This window comes from Podarcis bocagei (assembly GCF_964188305.1).
Source record: "Podarcis bocagei genome assembly, chromosome: 5".
NCBI lineage: Eukaryota > Metazoa > Chordata > Lepidosauria > Squamata > Lacertidae > Podarcis > Podarcis bocagei.
In genome coordinates this window covers 60,487,976-60,504,354 of record NC_138129.1, presented here as the reverse complement: position 1 = coordinate 60,504,354, position 16,379 = coordinate 60,487,976, and positions in this window count along the sequence as shown.

Sequence of the window (16,379 nt, the reverse complement as noted above, 5' to 3'; positions counted from 1 at the left end):
TAAGTTAACTAAAGGGATGAGACAGAGGAGCCATCAGGAAATTACATCACTGAACATTGTCCAATTAGGCACAATGGGCTGGAGAAGAGTGGGAAACAGAGTGGGCTGGGGACTAAGGAGAAGTGAAGGAACTGCCTGGTAGGGAGAGGAACTGAAACAAGACAAGGTATGGGGACTGTGCTGCCTATAGGAAGCACTTTGTTCCACAGTGGACACCATTTCAGAGTATACTATGGGGAAGGGAGCAAGCTTCAAAAACCCACTTCCGGATATATTCAAGACTGCATTAGAGCATTGTGCTCGAAGAGCATTTGTTGTGGTTACTTTTACATATTATATAATAAACAAATATATGAGTGCTCCTCAAGAAACATCAAATGTGGCCTGAAAACAGTGAATATTGGCCCTAGAAGATGTATGCAGCCAACCTGTCTTCCAACAACCTAAACACACATCCAGTCTAACCAAATTGTTAGGAATTTGCTAACTTTTATTTCATTTCAGTTTTCATAGGGTCTCACACCATTTCCTCTAAGCTCTCTCACATTTTCTCTCTGCCCCAGGTTCACGTCAGTATAGTCTTTGAAGATACAGTGCACTCCACTTCTCATGTCTTTCTGAATCCTGGCCCCTAGTTACTCTCTCAAAAATACCAGAAAACCTTTTCAAACTTATTAGCTACAAGCCTTTTATTTTAACCAAAAATACCCACCATACTGCTTACAAAAATCTAGTAGTGCCATTATCAAATTAACCAGTTGTGCCCAATCAGCAAGTTGTACAAATAATTAATATCAAACAAAACTTTCAAACATTCCTTCAAACTCTCCATTTTTGGCTTCTTCCTATTAAACAGCATATTTTCTAATATTCATGTTGGTTCTGAAATCCATGGCCATTTGTATTCATACATGTCTTCATGAGTGCCTTGGCATGAAATTAACTGGTCTAGAAATGTGTTTTCTAAATCACAACCCAAGCTGTAATTAAATATTATACAATATCACAATTATGCAATTATGCATAGCACTTATGAGATGATAAAATTAACATCCATGTAGATTTAATTACTAACAGGTATGTTTGGCTTGTGGTTAGGCAACTGCTAGCTGTTTCCAGGGCCTGTTTCTCACACTATGGTTCCACTTTCTGAGGCATTTGCAAAGTCTGCTGATCCATAAAATGTACTATTGAAAAGGTTTGTCTTGGCAAAAGGTTTAATTTTGTTCAGCGTTGTAATGGTGTCCGTTAACACACCATTACATACACCATTAACATATTTGGCAACTGGGATTTCCTTTTAAGGAAGAAAAAAAAGAATGTGAGCGTAAATCATAATTATAGTCCACCTAGCACAATCAATCAGCACATAATGCGTTTGCACTCCTTCTTGGCCCACCCTGAAACGGTTCCATCTGAATGCATCTCCCGTGTAAATGGAACCCCATGTGTCACTTTAACAGGAAGTCACTAGTCAAGCGGTACATGAGGTTAAGTTATATGGTCCCATTCAGGAATGTGGAATTGGTGAGATTCGGTGAGCAATCTGTTACTAACAACATTTCAACACTTGCAAGATGGGAGAAGACTTTCAAAACATGGCCATCCACTCCTAGAAGTGTTAAGCAAATAAATGAATAGAAGCAGGTCTCCTTCCCAAACCACAGAGATATCTATATGTCCAAAAGGCCATATATTGCATCTTCCTCCCTTTCTGAGCTATTTCAGTCTTTACTTGTCCCTTTCGAAATTAATGTTTCTGTATACTTCAGTCATCCATGGCTACAGTTGCCCATTTGTGTTAAACCAGAAATTGGACAAAGTTCGGAGAAAACATAGCTTCCTTTCTTTATGACTTTTGTCGGTCCATCTGTGTCCTCTCTGTCTGATGTGGTCATGCAAGGCGATGAATGCTGCCAGCACATCTGGCCTTGGGGAATTGAAGTAATAGACATTTTTAACATGCTACCCCACCCCTCACTCTTCTTCCAAGTGCCATGCTTTCAGCACCAAAAGCTGGCAAGGCAAGAACGTGGAGCAAACAGGTGTTTGATGGGTGGCAGGCAGGCAGAAGCCAGAAATCAATCCGTTGCTAAAGAGGGATAAGAAGAAATTGGCCATTTCACAGTGATGTCAGGCACTGGCAGGCAGCTGTTAATGTTATGAGCCCTTCAAACAGCCAGCCATGTATCTTGAAGCTAATCCCAGAGGACAGAGCTCCAAGGCAATGCCAAATCAAGGCCACAAAGGAATTTTGGAGAAATTAAAATGTCATGTGCCGGCAGTAGCACACTAGACCAGGAGCTCTGTTGTTGTTGTTGTTGTTGTTGTTGTTGTTTTGTTTTGTTTTGTTTTGTTTTGTTTTGCTGTGCCTGCCAACCCCCACCAAGGTAAGGAAAAGGGTGCACCACCACCAAGAGGTCCATCTAGTGAGGTCTCTGCCACCACTGCTGGGGGGCCCACTTGGAGGATGCCAGCACTGGTGCCATTCCTGACCAAGACTGAAGGAACACTACAGAGCCTGGGAGTATTATGACAAAAAGCTGTATGGAGCTGGCTTTCTGATTATCACCTGATTCAGTACTCCCCATATGAGGCCTACTTAGCTTAATACCAGGTAACTGCAGGCAACCTACACAGGATTATCTCATTTTATCTTCATAGCAACCCAGTCAAGTATATCTGATTGAATGATTAAGACTTCCCCAAGGCTACCCAATGAACTTGGTTGTTTAAATCTAAGTCTTTCTTCCCCATTCCACCATTTACCCACTATTCCACAGTGGCTCTCCACACACCACCTACATACCCTCCAACAAGTTAAGTCCCGGAACCGGGATGCCCATCTTCCCATCTGTGGCCCTGCACAAGTCATGTGACCCGCATGAGATCACAGAGTGCAAAAGACACACTTTTGGGTGGCTGTGCTCTCATGTCATCATCATCACAATATTGGTGCATATCCCCCCCATATGCACACAAACACGCATGCAATTTAATCCAGATTTTCCTTTTCCATGGAAAATATGACTTTAAAAAACCTGATGCCAATATCCCATTTGCAATTCCAAATGACTTGTTTTGCAATATTAAGCCCACCATCTGGAAGCATCTCCTGAAGTAGACAGCTATCCTAGGAATCATTGCTAATAACAGTGTGGAGGAATGTGCTGGATTTTCTTCAGTTTATCCCCTAGGGTTAGGCACAAATGTTGCTGGGTCTGAGATCTGCAACACAACCCCTATTTATTCAGAAGAAACAAATGGAATCAAATGGGACGTAAAAACAAATGTGATGTTCAGAATAACCAGTCACTTGTGTCTGCTAGTCCTGGATTTGGGGGGGGGCACCTGCCTTCCCTGTTGCATGGGCAATCATTGTTGGCATCCATCTGTCTCAAGAGACAATGGAGTGTGCCTCCAGGGGTGAAGTCAAACCAATGTGTTAGCAGCACCAAAGTGACTTCCCCAGGGTGCAAGCCTGGGCAGTGTGTATGGAGGTCCTGGGCTGCCCAGATGACAAGTCCCCCTCTAGGCCTTGCTGATGTGGTCCACATGAAAGGAAAGCAATATGTTGCGCACCAGAAGCTGTATACCGGCTCCCTCGGCCAATAAAGCGAGATGAGCGCCGCAACCCCAGAGTCGGCCATGACTGGACCTAATGGTCAGGGGTCCCTTTAGCTTTAATTAGCCAATGCCCTCAGGCAAGCACCCTTCTACTCTCTTTTCCAGTTAGCAAGGGATTCTCTAAATGAAACAGAATTAGGTTTGATAAATTCATGCACAAAAATGTTTTTTTGCTTGTTTGAGTTTCATTTCTTCTGATTTGGTGTAGAAATCCCATTTCTCAACAGCCCTCTCCTTTCTGCAGTTTTGCTACCATAAATTCCCTACTCTACCTCCAAGATGCTATTTGTTATAATAATAATTAATAATAATAATAATAATAATAATAATAATAATAATAATAATAATACCACATAGCAGCTTCACAGAGTAGGCCTTTTGAGTGGAGAAAATGGTGAGGTGAGGCTTAACATCCCTCGTCTTGACCCCCCCAAAACACACACATATGACTCATTTTGTAAAACAAATGGGTGTGGCCTACATAGGAAGATTTGATGAACTAGATGTTCCTTAGGGTCCCTTCCAACTGTACAATTCTGTGATTTAAAAAAAAATATTAAAAGCACAAGCAAAGACTAGCACTGCATATACACATGAGAGAGCTTGTGTGTTCAGAATAAATCCATGGAGTCCATAAATGAGCTAAGACTGAACCCTCCTTGGTCTAATTCCAACATTATATTCTGGACCACACTAGCTCAGATGCAAACATATTAGATGAAACTTTGGTGAGGAACAAAATAAATGGCAAGGGTAATGTAATCAGCCTTTTTTTATGGAGCCTCATATGGATTTGTGGGGGTAGGGGGGAGAGCAGACGTTTTTGACAATTACAGTACCCACTATTAAAACCAGATTTTAAAACATCATCATCACCATAATGTTTCTCATTTACATAGTGTTTCATTTTTCATTTCCCAAAACCCATTTCCTACCAAATGAAAAAAAGCCCTTCCAACTAATAAATTTGAACCAGCATTATTCTTGTAACTATTAAAGCAATATTACTTAACATTTATGAAGCAGGTTTTCACTAATCCTCACAACATCCCAATGAGGCAAGTAGATCTGTGTACATTAACATTCCCATGGTTCTGGTATAACTAAATACCAACTTATGAGTCCTTCTTGAGGCAGAACATGTTCAAAGCAATAGCGAAACAATAAAAGTTGACATTATACACCTAGATGGATTATACTCCCAGAGCATTTTTTATTATTATGAAAAAGTAGCAGCTTATCTGAGGCCCTTCTCTGTGTGCCTCCTCCATGAGAGGTCCGGAGGGTGGCAACACAAGAACAGACCTTTTCTGTGGTGGCTCCCTACTTGTGGAATGCTATCCCCAGGGATGCTCACCTGGCACCTTTATTACATATATTTAGGTGCCAGGCAAAAACATGCCTCTTCTCTCAAGCCTTTGGCCAATTAAACACTGTGTATGGCCTCATAAACTGGGGACAATTGTTTTTGTTTGTTACTATGTTATGTATTTTTGTGTTTTTATACTACCCTGCGATCCTCAGATGATGGGCAGTATAGAAATGTAATTCACAACAACATAACACTAAGGAGAAAGTCTGCTCACTACCCTCTGTACCCCTCCATTTTTCTCTTCCTCCCACTCCTTACATGGCACTTGGGGTTCTGCTGTAAATCACTTGCACAAGGCATCATTGGAGATGCAATTCCTCCGGTGACCTCTCTTTCTGTTCCTCCTCTTCTCTTTCCCTTCCCTCAGAATGAAGTTTAACTGGGTGCTAGGGAAGGAGGGGAGATAAAGAGAGGCGTTATAGCTGCTAGGAACACAGTTGTAGGACCATTTAAAACATGGAACAAGGTAGCGAGATAGGCCGACCTTTCCCTCACAGCCATTACTGCCCAGTTCTTCTCCAGCTCAGTTTTCAATAAGTGCAGGAGATTCTATACCAGATATTTACAAGACTCAACAATACCAGCCCAGTTTTGAACTCATCCCTCCAGTGGCAGTAAGCTTAGGGAGCAACAGCAAGAGGGGGATGTTTCCCTCATGGCCTGCTTGTGGGGTCAGATTCCCAAGAGGCATCTGACTGGCCATTTTGTAAAACAGGATGTTGGACTCAACTGACCTTTGGTCTGACTCAGTGGTGCTCTTCTTGAGTTCTTACGTAGTATGGTATCCAGGCAAACTCCCTCAAGGCACTGTTTTTGCTCTAAGAACTTCTCATCCCCCCCCCCCCCCGGTAATCAAATGGAAAGATTTGGTCAAGTCATAAAACGTCTTCTCCTCACAGTTAGCACATCCACTGTTGTTACAAGTGCTTTCTGGAATTTAGTTGTGTGTCTTGGGCCAATATTACCACAAGTAACAAGCAATGGTAAGTGAAGGACTGCTACTGCAAGTTGCCCACTAGAAAAGGGGCTTAGGAGAGGGATACCCTCCCTTCCTGTTTGCCCATCTGTGTCTGTTTCCCACTCCACCTGAATCTCCCCATAAGCCAATAGTGCAACCTGTGCATTTTGCTTTCTTTCTATTGCAGCACAAATATGCACACTTATCCTGAAGACAATATTACTTATTGACTGTTACATGGAGAGATGATTCCACTGGATCCAGATGAGTAAATATAGTATGGAGGCTTGCAATCCTATTCAGTTAGGCACACCTAAACCCACTGTTTTCAGTGGGCTTAAGCCTGCCTAACTCTGCCCAGGCTGAGGCTGCACATATCAGATCTGAGTGTTTTTATCATCTTATTCAGGGAGACATAACCAAGCTGACAGCTTTGGGCTAGATTAGTGTAGTTTCAAGGCTTTCAGAAAGTCTGGAGTCAATTTTCCAGGCTCATAAATCACAACAAAAAAGTGTTTCATTATTCTGTCCGAGCAGAGTGGAATATCTGAGCCATATATCCTCACTTGAAATTTCCTTTTCAGAGCCCTTATGATGTCAGGAAACATTTCAGGGTGAAAAATTTTGAATTCATCTTTCAATCTATTCTTCTTAAAAGAAGGCTTTCAAACATTGTATTGAGCTACCCAAGCTGGGGCAACAGTTCTTTGACCATTGTGCCCTTTACTTGGGGAATTACAAACCCTTTTCCATTCCCCCTTTTCCATTCCCCCTTTTTTTAACAAGTTGATTGAGCAGCTCCCCATCATCTTGTATGACAAGCAGGCTCATAAACTTCTGAGTATTGAGACCAACTTCTGAGTTCCTGTTTGTCAGTCCACCGGTAAGAGTGGGCATATCAAAAGCAGGACTCTCTTAGTGGTGACCCCCACACCTTTGGAATTCCGCAGGGAAATATATATGGCTTGCTCTCTTGTTGTTTTTAAGAAAACTCAATATGTTATTATTCCTGTCTGTGTTTGATTAATCAATATGCTGTGCTTGAAAAATTTTAGCTCCTGGTGGTTTAAAATTAATGATTTCTTTGGAATTTTTGTTTTTATGAGCTTAAAGCTTTATTTCAGGGTAGCCAACGTTGTGCCCTCCTGTTGTTGCTGGACGACAGTTCCTGCCAGCACTAGTTAGTAGGGATAAGATCGGGGATAGTAGGAGTCGTAGCCATTAACATCTGGAAGGTGCCAAATTGACTGCCCCTGCTTTATGCAATCCACCTTGTGAGGACAGTGTGGCCTGAAAAGTGGGCTATAAATCTTCAGATGAATGTTAATTATCTAGATCCATTTCAATCTGTCTTCTGCCTGAAACTGCCTTGGTTGCCCTTAATGATAACCATCTGTAGGAAAGACAGGGTTATGTGATGTTGTGAGTTCTCCTGGACTTCTCGGTGGCTTTCAATGTCATTAGCCGTGGCATCCTTTGGAATAGAAATGGTCAATTCTTACATCACTGGGAGATTCCAAGAAGAGGTGCAGGCTGCTCTCTTATATATTTTCTCTCTCACAGTTTTTCACATCACATTCACATAGAATACCTGTGAAAAGTTATCCAGAATTTTGGGCTGCCGTTAGTAAGCTACTGGTGTCCTGTTCTACCTCTCCTTTCCATCTGAACCAGGTGTTGTGATGGCCTCCTTGAATGACTTCCAGAGGTCAGGAACAGACTGAATAAGAGAGAATAAATTGAAAGATACAAGCTCTCTTCAAGTGTTAATCAAATGAAGAGGTTAACCCATGGGTAGGCAAACTAAGGCCTGGGGGCCGGATCCAGCCCAATCACCTTCTCAATCTGGCCTGCAGACGGTCCTGGAATCAGCATGTTTTTACACGAGTAGAACCTGTGCTTTTATTTAAAATGCATCTCTGGGTTATTTGTGAGGCATAGGAATTCGTTCATTTTTTTTCTTCAAAATATAGTCCGGCCCCCCCACAAGGTCTGAGGGACAGTGGACCAGACCCCTGCTGAAAAAGTTTCCTGACCCCTGGACCGTTAACCTGTCAAAAGGGCCAGTGGGATCGCATCACTGGCCTGAAACTCTGGCTGTGAAGATTCCTTGGTCCACACATTGAGCATGAATGGAGCTGGGGAAACTTACGCATACAGGCCTCTGCACTCATAGACTTCCACAGGATCTGGAACCCTGGGTGCTTACAGGACCTTTGTAGTTTGTGCCTCAATGGGGTCTGGTTCAAAACCCCAGTTTTTATACATGTAAACCACTTGGAACCCTATTGTAGCATTAAGTGGCATATAAATTAATAAATAATAATAAAATAACAACAACAGCTAAAAGAGCATTTTGAGTTCTTGATGTCCCTTGCTTTCTGAGACTCACCGGGTCCAAGCACTCAAGCCCACTGAGGCAAGTTGTCAGAACTTTTTCATTCAGGCAAGCATTTCATGAGGAGCATAATGATAGTTTGCCTGAGCTGTGTGTTGCTCCTCCTGCTAGCTGAAGAAGGCTTTTGCATTGTTGTTATGTTTTGTTTATTGCTGTTTTGATGCTTTAATTGTTTTTACACTGCCTGAAATTGTTCTCCATTTGGAGAATTCTTATGAACTGAGCTGCAGATGCTTTTACATTTTAATTCAAAACAAAACAAAACAAAACAAAAACGCATCTCTTTCTACCCACCATCCCATGAGTTAGGAATCTGCCTAGGTTGCTGTTTCACACATTACACACAAAAAGGAAAGACGAGAATACGCTCTTGTACGTTCTCCTTCGGAGCTTCTTTGTGGATGTGCAAAGCTGCTCCCATTTAACTCTGGGCTTGCTTCGTCCTCCTGTTCACTGAGCATGCTCCTTTGGCTGTGAGCCTGGCTAATTATTTCTGTCCGTGAACTGTGTTCTGAACTGGCTTGACTCTTTCAGCTTTTTGCCAGCTTTGCAGAAACACACTGCACATGCTATAGCACAGATTTAACGCTTGACTTCAGCTGCTAACATTGAATGCTGGCTTTAGAAATTTTAACACTATAAAGGAACTGGGAACTTGGATTCCCATTCGTTGCTTCCAGACCCTATAATGGTAAGACCAGGACCAACATCAACACCCAGGTTCCAGCATCTAGGAAAGATTATTATCATTATTTATTAAATTTGTATACTGTCCTACATCCGTAGATCTCAGGATCCACTGGTAGCATCATCCCAGGTGTTATGTACTGAGTTGAATAGGATCCAAAATGTAGCAGTCTGATTGGTCCACAGGAGCACCCAATCCAGCTCCAGGTGGAAGTGAATCCGCAACCTGATTAGCCTACAGGTGAATCCCGGAATTAGCCAATCACGTGGGGCCCAATGTGTAAATAATGTATTTAACGCAGACATTCTGGGGAAACTTCCATTCCTCCTCACCACTATGAGCTGAATAAAGAGCATGAAATCCACTCTCGACTCCAAGTATATTTCACCAGGGAATTGTGGGCATGCAAGTCTGCCATTTTAATTTCCCATAATGCTCTAGGTTGATACTATGTCAGCCACTCTTGGAAATGTAAATCAAAAACCCATAGCCACTGCCACCAGATATGTTGAGAAAGCCACCAATATAGGAAGATAGCCATGCTGGGTATTACACAGCTGGCCCTAGACAGGGCATTTTTCGAATAAAATCTGAACTCTCTGATTTCAGTGGGTCTATTTGACTGATGTTGGATATTGAGACTACCTTTTCCACACAACAATCAGCGAAGGTAAAAAGAAGAGGAACCCAGAGTAAAGAGAGAGAAAATGAGAGCCTCTTCTCTCTCTGATGCCTCTGGGTTAGTTTTTCACTGGCTTATCTTTTTTTAAAAAAAAATAATCTTATTTCTTGAGCAAATGAGTTTTAGTGTTTCTCTATTGCGAAAAGGAATTAAGAGCACTGATCTAATAAGCTTGTCCTTCAGAGTGCTAAGCCGACTTCCTGGGCTTAGGAATTGTCTGCCATGGATTTTGCTTGCTTGTGCAATGTATTCCCTATTTGTTAAATGGAATAATACTGTATGTTGCAAATATATCCTGTGTGTGCATGTCACACACTACGAGTTAAGTGACACGTGTTTTTCTGGCTTCAACACCCACCCACCCCAAAATCCTAACCCTTTGGAGCCTTATACATCTCCGTCCTCATTTCTATGGGAGAGGAACCTGAAAACTGTATTACAGTTGCTGCCCTTTTATCTGAGAGGACCTCTGTCACATTTATGGCAGCATCATAGGCAGGAACTAATACCCAGTGGTTGGTGGATAGATCCATACTAGAAACCTGTCTAGCCAATATACTAGGATAGTTTAATGCTTCCAAAATCCATGACAGGCAGTCCATTACACAACCAAGAATAGACGGGTATAAAATTATGTTGCTGAGCTGCCATTGGAAAATATGGGAATTTCTAATGTCACACTAGTTCTTTGTTCAGTAATATGTTTGGAGAAGAAAAAAGAAAGATGACAATGTGTGTGTACTTGGTACTGGCTCCAAACTGGAAATAATCCTCTTGGTTTGTTTTCTGCTCTGGAACGTTCCTACACAAAACATCCCATAATCCTTTTTTTCTTTTTGCCTGTGTAACTTTAGTCCTGGAAACACCTTCCCATGCCCCCAGCTCTCTGTAATAGTTCAGCTCTAAATTGTGTGGGAAGTTCTGAATGTTTTTCAAAACATAACATTTTCCCTCGAATATATAAGTTTTGGCCTTTGGTAATCATGGAAAAATGGCATTATCATAAGAAACATGTTATCAACTGTCCTCATTTCCTTCGTTGACTCTTGCTTTGATGGATGATACGCACATTGCACTCTGCAGGAGAGCAGCATTCAAAAGAGCTCATTTGCAAGAAACAAAGAGTTCCCACAATGAATGGAACTTGTCACACAAAACTTCATACTGAGTTATAATCAGCTCTTCTTATTTTCCTTAGCTATATTTCTCTGATGTTTATCTCTGATGTTTATCAGAATGAAATGCTAGACCCAAGATGCTGCCAGGACAAAATGCATCATTCCCAAATCATGATATCTAGGCTTGGCAAGGTGAATTTTGAATAAAGTCAAGATAAGCATGTCATAACTCGTAGAAACCAGGATAAAGGCAAAGGCTTTTTTCGTGTATGAATTTTCTCTCACACACAAACATTTATCAAACTAATATCATGGGCAAAGACAGATACAGGGCAAAGGACCTCATGAGTTCTTATTTTCTCCTCACTGCTCTGAGGAGGTGCATTGACCTAAGTTAACACTGTGACAAGATTTTTCAGATACAGTGGTACCTCGGGTTTGATACACTTCAGGTTACAGATTCTGCTAACCCAGAAATAGTACCTCGGGTTAAGAACTTTGTTTCAGGATGAGAACAGAAATTGTGCTCTGGCAGCACGGTGGCAGCGGGAGGCCCCATTAGCTAAAGTGGTGCTTCAGGTTAAGAACAGTTTCAGGTTAAGAACGGACCTCCAGAACGAATTAAGTACTTAACCCGAGGTACCACTGTACTGGAAAGGTCTGCACTACTTGTGACCTACCAAGCTGAATCAACAATCAAGACCAACAAAGACTCAGTGCGTGCCCTGTTTTGATGCCTGCCTAGGACTGCAGAAGCAGGTGATTGTGAAGTACCCTGTAGTCCTACCAGGTATTGTTAGGCTAGTAAGCAGATTCCAGTTTGGTGAATAGTGCAAGCCTGTTGGCAACCATCTGTCTTGAGAGACAATGAAGTATGCCTCCTGAGGTGAAGTCAAACTGCTGTGTTGGGGCACCAAGGTGACCTCCTCAGGGCACAAGCCTGGGCAGTGTGTGTGGAGGACCTGAGCTGCCCAGAAGACAAGACCGTCACCCCCCCACACCCCACCCCACCCCACCCAACCTTGCTGATGTGGTCCACAGGAAAGCAGAGCAATACAGTACATTTGACACAAGGTTGCCTACAGGAGTTGCCGGAAGGAGGCATACAAGGCACCTTCCAACCATCTTAGGGACTCCACTCTGGATGTGTGTAGGGTTTGCTCCTTAGCCTTTTCTTCTCCAAAAGATATCCTGCAAGGCAGCGTAGGTTTAGGATCATTTTCCTTCTTCTAGATGGCCTACCTTCCGAAGTTGACAAGTCCCATTTGCCCCTTTGTTAAGTATGCTATAGTTAGTATAGAAGTATTCTGAAGCACTGTATGCTGTTCTCTTGCTATTCTCGAGACGCATTGATTCATACAAGTGTTCCCCCACCTGCTCTTTCCTAAATTTCCTGCTGTTCTCATGCCCTATTTCCTGAAAAATACGCTTAAGGGGCCATTACTGATCCTGCTTCCCAAACACACATGCTGTAACGAACCCAGCAAACAGCTTTGTGCTGACTGAGACCATTGCTCCATCTTGCTTGGGGTTGTCAACACTGACTAACAGTGGCTCTCTAGGGTGTTAGGCATGGATTTTTCATAGCCCTGCTTTGATATGTCAGGGATTGAACTTGGGTCCTTCCACATGCGAAGCCCTGAATTTATTTCAGGTGAGTTGGACCATACATGCCACTTGTTCTATGGGAAGATTAGCAATTCAAAGGCAAATGTCCGTGCGAGTGGACACATTTCATGTGGTTAAACCACAAGGCTCGGCTAAAAGGGGGAAAAAAAGCTGTTTTCCTTTAAACATTTCATAAGTTTTATTCATAACAAGGGCGGTGTCGCTTTTTCCATTTACAAATGCCGCATGAATCTTTGTAATTCGCTTGCCTACAAATGGAAACAAGATGCACTTTTCTAAATAAATATTATAAGGGCTACTTCTGCCCCCTCCCGCCACCTCTCCTATGTATTCAACAGCTTAGGCCGTGCCACTTGCTGGTTTACAGCTCCTGACGTAATTTGAGTCAAAATTTCATAAGCATGAAGCCACTGGGCAGCGTTTGTGCCAATTCCACCTCTCATTAACCTGAGTCGTGCCCTCCCTCCCCCCCCCCAAACTCCAAAGTGTAAAAGTCAACAGGATGTGAGGGAATTCACCATAAGCTGCTGCTGTGGCAGATAGCTGTGACACAGTAGCGTAGCAGTAGCTGTGTCAAAGCTGAGTGCCAATGAAGTCATTTCAAGGACCTGTTTCTTGTCCCCCTCCAGGACAAACTAGCATTTTGACAGGCCAGAAAATATGGTTTGGTAGCACAAATGGACTTGTGCAGCTAAGGAGAAAGCTGCTTTTCTAAAGCCACACCAGAGACACGCTAAAGACCTTAAATGAATCATAATAACTTGATGAGTTGGTCCCAAAGGATATTGTATGACTGCTGATGAAAAATGTTGGACTGAAGTGAAAAAGGACTTAGAAATATGGTCAAATTTGAAGTTATCGTTGTTAGGTCGAATTGCTGTGAATAAAAATGAATGTATTGCCAAGAATGCTGTTTCTGTTTCAAACATTGCAAATTTTGGACAAAATGGACTGTTTCAAGAAGTGGCAGAGAGATGTCTCTAGATTTGTCTGGCAGGGCAAGAAGCCTCGTATAAAATTTAAGATATTAACTGATGCTAAAGAAAGAGGTGGATTTGCCCTGCCAGACCTTAAACTTTATTATGAATCAGCCGCTTTTTGTTGGCTGAGAGAATGGATGCTTCTTGAAAATACTGACGTGTTGGATTTGGAAGGGTTTTTTTTATTTTTTGTTTTTTTTATAATATTTTTTATTGCATTTTTTCCAGATACAACTAAGTCAGATATACAAAGAAATAACAGAAAAGAAAAGAAAGAAAAAGAGAAAAAGAATCATCTTTCCAAAACATTTTCCATAACCAACCGGACTTCCCCACGTCTCCCTCACAATGCGTTCTTTACAAATAAAAATAACAGCAAATTGTAACCTTGTTTCATGTATTCTTTTGTTCTTTCAAATAATTATATTTTGGGTTTAAAATACTTATTATCAATTTACTTTAAAAACAAATTGTCAGGGAACTGCCATCGGAGGAAAGGGAGGTGGAAGGGCTCACAGAGGCTGGGAAGGAGTCAGCAGCGAAAGCAGGGACCAGCAGGGGGAGAGAGGGGTCTCTGGAGGAAGGGCTCATGAATGCGGAGAGAGACGCAGCAGCAAATGCAGGAACTAGCAGGGAAGAGGGAGGGATCAGGGACACGTCCAGCGAGAACAGCGGGGAGGTGTCAGAAGCTCCCATAGGGAGACCCATGCTTCGCCGGAAGCTGCCACGTCGTGAGTCCAGAAGACGCGTTTCCGTTAAGGAGCTTCTATGCTGGAAGCGCTTCCGCAGACAACCACTGTCGGAATCTACGAGTGACTAGGGCAGACATGTTTGAGGAGCTCTGTCACACACAGAGGTTTGTGGAGTTGCACAAACTCTGAGGGACCACGATTTTACACACAAGCAGCTAATCATCCCATCATAGCATTCCGACAGTCTTTGTAAGCTGCCTGTGCAGGAGAAGGCATCATGAGCGACCCAGCCGGAGCCGGAGAGGCAGGAGTTGGAGCGGGTCCAAGCTTGGAAGATAGGTACCGAGCGTTGGAAATCCAATTGGCGCTGCAGACGGCTAGGCTTGAGGAGAGAAGGGCTCAGGATGCAGACAAGAAGGGGAGAGCCACCCAGTTCAACAGAAAGGTACCAGGATTGGTGCAGAAATTTGGGGGGGACCCCAAGGACTATCATGCCTTTAGAACAGAGATGCAATATGCTCTCAATGTGCAGTTTGATGAATTCCCTGACGAGGAATCGCGAGTTGCTTTCGTGATTGGGCATCTTGAGAGGGGGGCGAGAGACTGGGTTAGGCCCCTGATGGCAACGCACAATGACGTACTAAAGGACACCATGAAGTTCTTTCGTGCAATGGATCTCATGTTTTCCAGCGATATTGAGGAAGGAGTGGTGCGCAGACAGCTAATGGCTTGCAAGCAGGGAAGCCGATCTGTCCGTGAGTACTGGACTGAGTTCACTATGCTGGTTCACAGATTGGGGTGGGACTTATCGGCGGCACCCATTCAAATGCTATTTGAAGAAGGCCTGGCTTCGGCCGTGAAAGACGAACTGTCCCGGGGTCCTAGGGCGGATTCCATGGATCAGCTGACTAAATCTGCGCTGACCATAGGAGCGCGCCAGGAGGCGAGAGCTTTGGAGAGGCGGGAAGGGAAAGGGGAACGCTGGAAGGAGTTCCGCATTCCTGAGATTCCAGAGACAACTTTCCCGCCGGCAGAGCCGATGGAAATCGGAACAGCGCGCGCGCGCGCAGTTTCAAAGCCCAGTGAGGGGGCTAAGAAGGAGGGAAAAGGCGCCCGGAAATGCTATCTCTGCCAACAGCCAGGCCACTTTGCCAGAGTCTGCCCCCAGAGGAAGGAATGGCAAGGGATGGTGGGAGCTGTTGAGGGAAGAGAGCAGGGAGAACCGGAGCAGGTAAAAGCCAACGCCTGGTTGCCACAGTCGGGGCACAGCAGCCAGGCCAAAGAGCAGTGAAAGTGCCCATGCCAGAAGCTCCTCAACCTGCTCTAGTGATTGAAGTGTCGCTAGAGCTGCAAAATGGACACCCCCTAAAGATAAAGGCGCTGTTGGACTCAGGCAGCTCCTGCAATTTTATGAGCAAAGAGTTTGCTGCTGAACACCAGATACAGACGATCCCTTTAAGCAACCCCCTGCAGGTGACCACGATCGATGGCAGGGAGTTGTTGGGAGGAGGAGTCAGCTTGCAGACCGTCCCAATGATAATGAGGGTGGCAAGGCACACAGAACTGATAGCGTTTAATGTGGCCACCTTGGGAGGCGCTCCCATTATTTTGGGAATGAGCTGGCTAGCGCTACATGATCCGCTGGTGGGCTGGCATCAGAGAGTGGTTTCCTTTGGTTCAGCACATTGCTTAGAACACTGCAAAGGGGAAAGGGGTTCAGCAGGGGCCCAAGCCACCCTAGCAGGGACAGAAGTAATGGAGAAGGTGAAGGTACCACCACAATATGCAGATCTCAGCGACGTGTTCAGCGAGAAGGAAGCCGACCAACTACCCCCGCATAGGCCCTTTGACTGTCAGATCAATTTACTCCCTGGAGCACAGCTTCCTGTAGGCAAGTTGTATGCCATGTCAGACAGAGAAATGCAGGAGCTGCGAGAGTTCATTGACAAGAACCTGAAGAGAGGCTTCATCAGAGAGTCCAAAGCAGCGGGGGGTAGCCCAGTGTTTTTTGTGGATAAAAAGAACACGGACAAGCCGAGACTTGTGTGTGACTTCAGGGGGTTAAATGCAGTGACAGAACCAGTGGCTTTCCCTATGCCCAGGATTGATGACATTTTGACCAGGGTGCGGAAGGGAAAGATTTTTACAAAGCTGGATCTAAGGGGGGCGTACAACCTGATACGTATAAGGAAAGGGGATGAATGGAAAACCACCATGTTCACCCCTTTGGGGGCA